At 45.9% G+C, this 10782-nt stretch overlaps 2 long non-coding RNA genes across 3 annotated transcripts in view; both read right to left on the bottom strand.

Moving 5' to 3' along the window:
- Window positions 1-2584: 2584 nt before the first annotated feature.
- Window positions 2585-10782, bottom strand: part of LOC106817933 — a 14700-nt gene continuing 6502 nt past the window's right edge. Inside the window, exon 3 of the long non-coding RNA XR_001395127.1 lies at window positions 2585-2752. This is a non-coding gene — a long non-coding RNA (uncharacterized LOC106817933). The remainder of the gene's footprint in view (window positions 2753-10782) is intronic.
- LOC106817932 lies at window positions 8730-9817 on the bottom strand. Of its 2 annotated transcripts, none has more exons than XR_001395126.1 (3): window positions 9782-9817; window positions 9349-9489; window positions 8730-8761 (listed from the first exon to the last, which is right to left on the bottom strand). It is a non-coding gene; the product is annotated as an uncharacterized LOC106817932 (long non-coding RNA). The 2 variants fall into 2 exon arrangements; XR_001395125.1 differs by lacking the exon at window positions 8730-8761 and adding an exon at window positions 9047-9077.

The raw sequence follows: 10782 nt of genomic DNA, 5'->3' as shown, positions 1-10782 counted from the left end.
CGCATACTCATCACGCACAGACACGTGCACTCACCGCACGCAGCGCACGCACGCTACGCACAGACGCGCAAGCGCACGCACGCACGTACAGACACGCGCACGCACGCACGTACAGACACACGTACACACACGCGCGCGGCCACGTACGCACGGACACACGCACACACATGCACTAACCCTACCGATAAATTATAATAGCACTTCACTTTATTCGGTTTAACGAGTGGCAAACTAAACAACCAACCTAACTATCAGATAACGCACAACAGAATAGACACTAACGCAGTTCGTCTACTTTCAACGTTTTATTAATACAAATCAAACTTTCGCAATAGTCTATCTCCTAACATTGTGGCACAGTGTCAACATAAATCTACCAGCCTCTCTCTCATACACACGCTCACGCGGTTTTCCTTCTACGCGCACGTGCAGAAGCCGTCCCCATTGCAACCAATGTGAGCTTCCCTCAGCCCTAGCGAGAGGGTCACGGTGGGTATTGTGTTTGATACATGTATAGCAGCATTACTTTCGTGTCTCCCGTTCACAATGAAGACGAACTGCTGTTCAAGGGTCTCGCTCGCTATCGTCGTGTTCACACATAGAAAAAACGTCGACAGAGCCCTCTATCGTCGCGCAACGCAATCACACCGCACACACACGAGTTGCTCCCCGGCGCATGCGCTGTGCGTGCGAGGCGAGATTGGAGAAAACTTTGGGTAATGAAGACATGAAATGTTTGAACGTGTGGGAAGACTGGTTGCCATGGGAGACCACCTCCGTCCAAGCGACATTCGTGAAGCTACAGGGGCGTCTGTGGCACCCATCGTTCGCACGTAACCTAGTCTACATAACACACACCCTACTCACTGTATTTACACAAGTTTAAATAGTTGCGCACTGTTATATACCGCGCGCAGACGCACTACGTAAATATATGCTTCAATCATAACAGGTTGCTCTTGGTCTCACTAGCACGATGGAATCAACACACAGAGAATACATCTTTGGTCTTGCTCTTAGGGTTCTAGGAACTTGACAATTAAGCGGACTAACAAATGAATAATTATATGCGAGAGAGTGCTTACGAAGCAACTCTGACTCTAGACTGCCCCCCAGTATCTTCACTTCGTGAGCAGAATAATCAATATCAGAATAAGAATCTTCTAACAAAGTAAAAAGACAAGAAAATAATCTATGCTGGCCACAGCGTGCGGATGTTCGATTTTGCGGGGCGCCATCTGTTGGACGCTTTTATATACTCGTACAAAATAAATACTGGAAATCGACACTGGAAAATTTATCTATATGAATATTGCCTTTGGTCTCAACTTCGATCGTAAAATAAAAATAGATAAAAATAAATTTAATGATAACTGAAATACATCGTACCTGGAATAGCATAACCCCCATCCCCAAAACACACACACACTGGTCACGAAATGATAGCAAAACTTAACAAATTTAAGCATATACGCTTTCAATATTTATATATACTATATATAGATATAGATATATATATATGAAGATCATCAGAAAATAAATAAATCAAACCGACATTATATTATATAACTCTTCGTAATATCACACGAAGCCCAAACGGACCTTCTTTGGTTAAAGACAAAACAGTTTTCCATTTGATTTCCTTCACTGGAACCATCTTTCCAGCTGGAAGCTAGACCGGCTGCTGTCCGCATTACAGAGTTACCTAAACCCGTTCACACTTGCGGCACACCAACCCTACAAAACCTATGACGTCATCGATATATGTGCACGCCTACGAACATAGCAGACCTGAAAACAAGCATCGCGAGATTTTCCCGCGCTAATGTTGCGATTATTGTGATGAAGACGTGAGAACACGCTCTCACTGCCTACAAACAAGAGAGCATTCATCGCTAACAAGCGCAACTAGTTCAGCTATACGTGCGCAAGATCGGTGAGGGCGCGCCTGCAAGCAGCCGCCAACAACCAAAGTACCACAGAACAGACATATTGCTATTTTTCACTCACCTACTATCTGCACCCCTTCTCCCTTCTCTCTGAGAACACTATCACCATACTGTTACATTGAAAGAGCCGCCTCACCCCTTGCTTACCTATCCCTGTGTTCACTTAGCATCCCTTCCTTGCCTAGCTAACCCTCACCTCTCCATCTAGCTATTCTTTCCCTCCCTCACTATCTGTCCCTCACTTCCCCGTCACTAGTAAACCTCAACCCTACCCGCAAGTAATTGTCTTGCCCTTCTCACGTACTTTCCCTTAGTCCCACTAGCTACTGTCCCCCTCCCCCCCCCACACACACAGATAACTGTCTCTTTCCTTGTCATACAAGAAAACCTTCCATGGTCCTCCACGAGCTAGCAATCCTGGATTCCCTGCCGTCATCTATCTACCATGGTCCTACACAAGCTTACCACTCTATGGATCCAATTTACTGCCCCGCGATTCCACCACTTCGCTGCCTTTTTTCCTTCACCGCCCAGCTACCCCTTCATTCCACCACCTAGCTGCGGGCTGGGCCTGGTTCCATCTTCTAACCGCGTCGACACAAGAGGGCGCCTCGTGACGAGGGAATGTAACGAGGGGGTGGCGACGACTACGTCTAGTACTGCGGGTACTTTGGCCGTGTGCCCGCTGCAATGCGCGCCTGCAGCGCCTCCTTGCTCCGTATAGCCTCCTCTTGCTTCTGCCGGTCGGTTCCCGCGGCAACGTAGGAGAAGATGCACAGGATCGAGTAGCAGATGTGGTCAGCCTGCGTCGGGGGACAAAAACAGACGGCATTAACCGACGCGAACAAGCGAACATGCTCGCGGAAACGCGCTCGCGGAAAGTTAGCCAGCGTTGACCAGCGTTAAGCTGTCGTCGTGACAAACACCGACACGCGATTCGACGTTTCTCGCGAGGATTGCGTGCGATGACGCGCCGCGTGAGTGAGTGCTGTGAAGGAGCTGCAACATGACCCAGCATGACCTCGCATGACCCCGCACGACCCCGCATGACCTCGCATGACCCCGCATGACCCCGCACGCACCGATCGCTCGCGCGTCACCCGGCACCGAGGCTCGGGGGTAGGGAGGGGGGGACGTTGTCAGAAACAAACTTAGTCTTAACATTAGTCTTTTCTCATTAACATTAGTCATTTCTCATTAACATTAGTCATTTCTCATTAACATTAGTCATTTCTCATTAACATTAGTCATTTCTCATTAACATTAGTCTTTTCTCATTAACATTAGTCATTAGTCATTAGTCCCCATAACGCGCGACGCCAGCGCAAGACAGACATGCGCGCCACACTGGCGCGTTTCTATAACGGTGTCACGACAGCGTATACGACAAATAAACGAACAAGTGACATCATCGCAGAGAGAGAGAGAGAGCGAGACAAGAGCGATCAGCCGTCACAATGGAAGGTGGCAAGGTCGAGATATACACAACAAAACACTGCCGCTAGTCACGTGGACACACGCGCACGCACGCACGCACGCACGCATGCACGCACGCCACAACGCACGCGAGCACACGCGGTTTTGAATGCGGTCTCCCTCCTCACACATGAACGCGCTGATGTTGGGCGACGCAATATCGCGCCGCGCCGCGTCGCGCCGTCGTACCGGCGACGGTAACACTCATGAAACCACGAGGAGACGCGAGAGCCTATAAGACCCTTGAGAATTTACTTAAACGATAAGTCAGTTATGCGTCTCTCTATCTACACACGGCTTCATGGGCCAGAGCCCTGACATACATACAGAGAGACACAGATAGAGTTAAAATCGAACGCGACGACATATTTCGAGCGCAGCGGTGTTGGAGCACAGCTAGCTGACGCTCGCCCGCCAGCCAGACCTCCTCACGCACCGCTACAAAGAAGCTAACCGAGCGAAACACGAACCGCGTCATCACAGACACGCACAGCAGCAAACGAATGTAAATCAAGCCACACGGACACGATTCCTGCGACGCAGCCGACGGCGCGTCGATCAGTCGCCAGAGCGGGCCACGCGTCGCGGCGGTGGCGCCCCCTACGTATCCCCGATGATTGCTTCGAGGCCCTCACGATGGCGCCACCCGCCGCCCACGAGTAATCGTGCGCACCGCTTGCCCGTCTTCACCCGCTCTGACGATTGGTCGACCGACGCCATGACGCGTGAGGAATGTCACAAAGCGACGTGTCAACTGTGAAGCAAGACTGGCCGAGTGGTAAAACACGCACGCACACGCACGCACGCGCACGCGCACGCACGCGCACGCACGCACGCGCACGCACGCGCACGCACGCACACGAGAGGACAAAAAAGGTCGTCCATGCGAGATAGAGAGGGGACAGACAGGCAGGCAGACAGACAGGCAGGCAGACAGGCAGACAGACAGACAGGCAGGCAGACAGACAGACAGACAGGCAGGCAGGCAGGCAGACAGACAGACAGGCATAGCAATGAGAGCACGACAGCATAAGTACACAGACGCTCGCGAAGAGAGAGCAGAAATTATGCATCTGAGAATGTTCCACGTCTTGCCAGCACACGGCGGCTGCGGCCGAGCGAGCGGGCGGTGATTGGTGCGCAGGGTGTGACAGAAATGGCGACAGCGCGGCGTGTCAACCAATGGACACACGACAATCAATTACGTCACACGTGAAAAAATATAAAAAAGACAATGATGACGTTGACAATGGCTTTGGCAAAGTTGAGTGACGTTGACAACGACGACAGTGACGTTGACAACGACGACAGTGACGTTGACAACGACGACAGTGACGTTGACAACGACTTTGGCAAAGTTGAGTGCGTCGTTGTCAACGTTGTGTGACGTTGACAACGACGACAGTGACGTTGACAACGACGACAGTGACGTTGACAACGACATCACACACACACAGTGTCGTCGGCGTAGCGGTCACCGCGCGCGATACCAGAACACACGCACAACAAACATAAATCAATACAACACATACTGACGGTGTGTTTGCGTGTATGCGTGCGTGCGTGCGTGCGTGTGCGTGTGCGCGCGTGTGCGTGCAGGCGAGGAACAGTCAGGTGACATTCAGCCAGAGTACAGCACGATGATATAAACAGTACTCGTAGACAGACCAAGCATATATTCACAACAGAGTAGTACGTATACGTAGTAGTAGTAGAAGTAAAAGTAGAGCTTTAAAAACATCGAGCATCCTCAGGGACGGGACGTCTAATTTCTCACACGCAAACTTCCGACATCTCCAACCCCCCCGCCCCCGATATACGTTGCAAGAGCTTAGTAAGGCAATTTCGCCCACTACAATCCACTACAGATGGCGCTGATTGCTATCTACAAACCCCCTGTCTTTACAATACCTACCTACACATCCCTGTCTTACAATACCTACTCATGACCTGTCTGTACAATACCATACCTTATAACATCACCTGTTCCTACAATACCTACGCTATCAGTCCTTCTTACAATACTACTACACATCCCTGTCTTACAATACCTATCCTATAACACCCTGTCTTACAATCTACCTACATCATCCTGCTTACAATACCTGACCTAACATCCCTGTCTTACAATACCTAACCTACACATCCCTGTCTTACAATTACCTATACACATCCCTGTCTTACAATATCCTACCATACACATTCCCTGTCTGACAATACTACCTAACACATCATGTCTTACAATCCTACCTATAGCATTACCTGTCTTACAAACCTACTACCATCCTTGTCTTATCAATACCTACACATCCCTGTCTTACAATACCTACCTATACATCCCTGTCTTACAATACCTACCTACACATCCCTGTCTTACAATACCTACACATCCCTGTCTTACAATACCTACCTATACTATCACTGTCTTACAATATTACCTACACATCCCTTGTCTTACGAATACCACATCATCGCTGTCTTACAATAACCTACCTACACATCCCGTGCCTTACAATTACTACTACATCCCTGTCTTACAATACTACCTACACATCCGCTGTCTTTACATATACCTACGACATCACCCTGTTCTTACAATACTTACCTGACACAATCCCTGTCTTATCAATACCGACACATCCCTGTCTTACAATAACCTACCTACTACATCCTGTCCTTAAACAATACCTTACACATCCCTGTCTTACAATACCTACCTATACATCCCTGGTCTTACAAACCTACACATCCCTGTCTTACAATACCTACACATCCCTGTCTTACAATACCTACCTACACATCCCTGTCTTACAATACCTACCTACACATCCCTGTCTTACAATACCTACCTATACATCTCGTGTCTTAGCAATACCTTACCTATACATTCCCTGTCTTATCAATACCTACCTATATCAGTCCCTTGTCTTACCAAATACCTACACATCGCTGTCTTACAATACTACCTGTACAACAATCCCTGTCTTATAACATAGTACCTAACTACTACATACCCTGTCTTTACAATTACCTTACCTATTACATCCCTGTCTTACAATACCGTACCTAACACATCCCGTCTTACAATACCTACGCATAATACATTCCTGTCTTAACAATACATACCTAATACATCCTGTCTTACAGATACTACCTACACATCCCTGTCTTACAATACCTACCTATACATCCCTGTCTTACAATACCTACCTAACATCCCTGTCTTACAATACCTACCTAACTACATCCCTGTCTTACAATACTACGCTATACATCCCTGTCTTACAATACCTACTATACATCCCTGTCTTACATAATACTCTACCTATACATCCCTGTCTACGAATACCGTTACAATCCGCTTGTCTTACAATACCTACCTACACATCCCGGTCTTATCAATACCTACACATCCCCTGTCTTTACAATACCTACCTATACATTCCTGTCTTACCAATACCTACCTACGACATCGCCTGTCTTACAATACTACTACACATCCCTGTCTTACAATACCTACCTACACATCCCTGTCTTACAATACCTACCTATACATCCCTGTCTTACAATACCTACCTACACATCCCTGTCTTACAATACCTACACATCCCTGTCTTACAATACCTACCTATACATCCCTGTCTTACAAACCTACCTTTACAACATCCCCTTGTCTTACAATTACCTACCTACACATCCCTGTCTTACAATACCTACCTACACATCCCTGTCTTACAATACCTACACATCCCTGTCTTACAATACCTACACATCCCTGTCTTACAATACCTACCTACACATCCCTGTTCTTACAAAATACCTACCATCCCTGTCCTTACAATAACTACCTACATCCTTCTTACAATACCTACCTACACATCCGCTGTCGTTACAATACTACCTACAAATCGCCTGTCTTTAACAATACCTTACTGACACATCCTGTCTTACAATACCTACCTATCACATTAGCCCTGAGTCTTACAATACCTACACATCCTGTCTTATCAGATACCTACACATCTCGTCTTAGCACTACCGCTACCATACACATCCCTGTCCCGTTACAATTAGCTACCTACCATCCTGTCTTACAATAGCCTACCTACACATCCCTGTCTTAGCAATACCTAACCTACACATCGCCTGTCTTACAATACCTAACCTACACATCCCATGTCTTACATACTACACATCCCGTCTTACAATACCGTACACATCCCTGTCTTAGCAATACCTAACCTACACATCCCTGTCTTACAATACCTACCTACACATCCCTGTCTTACAATACGCTACTCTACACACCCTGTCTTAACAATACGCTACCTACACATCCCCTGTCTTACAATACCTACCTACACATCCCTGTCTTACAATACCTACCTACACATCCCTGTCTTACAATACCTACCTATACATCCCTGTCTTACAATAGCACCTACACATCCCTGTCTTACAATACTACCTATAGCATCCTCTGTCTACAATACATATCCTTACACATTCCCTGTCTTACAATACCTACACATCCCTGTCCTTAACAAATACTACACATCCCTTTCTTACAATAACCTACCGTACAGCATCCCTGTCCTACAATTACCTACGGATACACATCCCTGTCTTTACAATAACCTACCTATACATCCGTGTTCTTACATACCTACCTACACATGCCCTGTCTTACCATAATACCTACCTATACATGCCTGTCTTAACTAATACCTACCTACACTCCCTGGTCTACATATACCTACCTACACGAATTCCTAGTCCTTACGAATACCGTACACATCGCCCTGTCTTACAATACTACCTATACATCCCTGTCTTACAATAGCCTACGCTACACATCCCTGTCTTACAAATAGCCTACCTTACACATCCTGTCTTACAATACACTAGCACATCCCTGTTTCAATACCTAAACTATACATTCCCATGTCTTACAATACCACGCTACCACATCCTGTCTTAAGCTAATACCCTACTCACATCCCTGTCTTACAATACGCTTACACATCCCTGTCTTACAATACCTACCTATATATCCCTGTCTACAATACCTACCTACTACATCCCTGGTCTACACATACTACACATCCCTGTCTTACAATACCTACCTATACATCCCTGTCTTACAATACCTACCTACACATCCCTGTCTTACAATACCTACCTACACATCCCTGTCTTACAATACCTACACATCCCTGTCTTACAATAACCTACATATTCCCTGTCTTACAATACCTACCTACACATCCCTGTCTTACAATACCTACACATCCCTGTCTTACAATACCTACCTACACATCCCTGTCTTACAATACCTACCATACATCAGTCCTGTCTTCAATATCCATACCTACACATCCCTGTCTTACAATACCTACCTATACATCCCTGTCTTACAATACCTACCTATACATCCCTGTCTTAAACAGATACCGACCTATACATCGCCTGTCTTACAATACCTATCCTATGCACATCCCTTCTTAGACAATTACCTACCTATACATTCCCTGTCTTACAATACTACCTACAGCATCCCTGTCTACAAATCCTTACCTACACATCCCTGTTCTTACCAATACCTACACACCCTGTCTTATGCAATACCTACACATCCCTGTCTTACAATACCTAACCTAGCGACATCCGCTGTCTTACAATACCTACCTATACATCCCTGTCTTTACATATACCTTACCTACACATCCCTGTCTACAATACTACCTATACATCCCTGTCTACAAATACCTACCTATACATCCTGTCTTACTAATACCTATCCTACACATTCCGCTGTCTTACATAACTACCTATACAGATTCCCTGTCTTACAATAGCCTACCTATACACATTCCTGTCTTCTTACATACCTACGCTATATCATCGCCTGTCTTTACAATACCTACCTAAACATCCTGTCTTACAATCTACCTACACATCCCCGTCTTACAATTACCTACCTATACATCCTGTTTACAATTCGTACCTATACATCCCTGTCTAACTAATACCTACCTATACATCCCTGTCTTACAATACCTACCTGTACATCCCTGTCATTTACAATTACCTTACCTATTACATCCCTGTCTTACAATACCTACACCATCACTGTCTACAATACGCCTACCTTGGATACATCCCTGTCTTACAATACCTACCATAGCATCCCTGTCTTACAATACCTACCGTACAAACCGCCTGATCTTACAATACCTACCGTACAAACGCCTGTCTTACAATACCTACCTACACATCTCCTGGTCTTACAATACCTACCTATACATCCCTGTCTTACAATACCTACCTACACATCCCTGTCTTACAATACCTACCTATACATCCCTGTCTTACAATACCTACACATCCCTGTCTTACAATACCTACCTACACATCCCTGTCTTACTAAATACCTACCTATTACATCCCTGTCTACAATACCTACCTACACATCCCTGTCTTATCAATACTACCTACGACATCCCTTTCTTACAATAACCGTACCTACACGATCCCTTGTCTTACAATCCCTACCTACACATCCCTGCTCTTACAATAACCTACGCTACACACGCCCTGTCTTACAATACCTACCTACATATCCCTGTCTTACAATAACCTACGCTATACATCCTGTCCTTACAATACCGTACCTAACATCCCTGTCTTACAATACCGTACCTTACAATCCCTTCTACAAATACCTACACATCCCTGTCTTACAATACCTACCTACACATCCCTGTCTTACAATACCTACACATCCCTGTCTTACAATACCTACCTACACATCCTGTCTTTTACAATATCTCTACACATCCCTTCTTACAATACCTACCTACACACCCTTCTGATTACTAATACCTACCTACACATTCCCTGTCTTACAATACATACCTATCATCACCCCTGTCTTCACATACCCTACCTACATCATCCTGTCTTACGGAATATCACCCCTCTAAACCTACCTACACATCCCTGTCTTACAATACCTACCTACACATCCCTGTCTTACAATACCTACCTACACATCCCTGTCTTACAATACCTACCTACACATCTCCTCCTCTTTACGAAAACCTACCTACACACCCTGTCTTACAATTACTACTCTACACATCCCTGTCTTACGAATACCTACCTACACATCCTGTCCTCTACAACCCTACCATAACATCCCTGTCTTACATACTACCTAACACATCCCTGTCTTACAATACCTACCTTACATCACCTGTCTTACAATACCTACTATCATGCCCTGTCTACAATACACCTACCTACACATCCCTGTCTTACATATACCTACCTACACATTCCCTTCTTACAATAC

This window comes from Priapulus caudatus, unplaced genomic scaffold (assembly GCF_000485595.1).
Source record: "Priapulus caudatus unplaced genomic scaffold, Priapulus_caudatus-5.0.1 Scaffold1931, whole genome shotgun sequence".
Classification (NCBI taxonomy): Eukaryota; Metazoa; Priapulida; class Priapulimorpha; order Priapulimorphida; family Priapulidae; genus Priapulus; species Priapulus caudatus.
The sequence above is the reverse complement of the archived record's forward strand: the minus strand, read 5'-3'. Positions and strand labels throughout refer to the sequence as shown.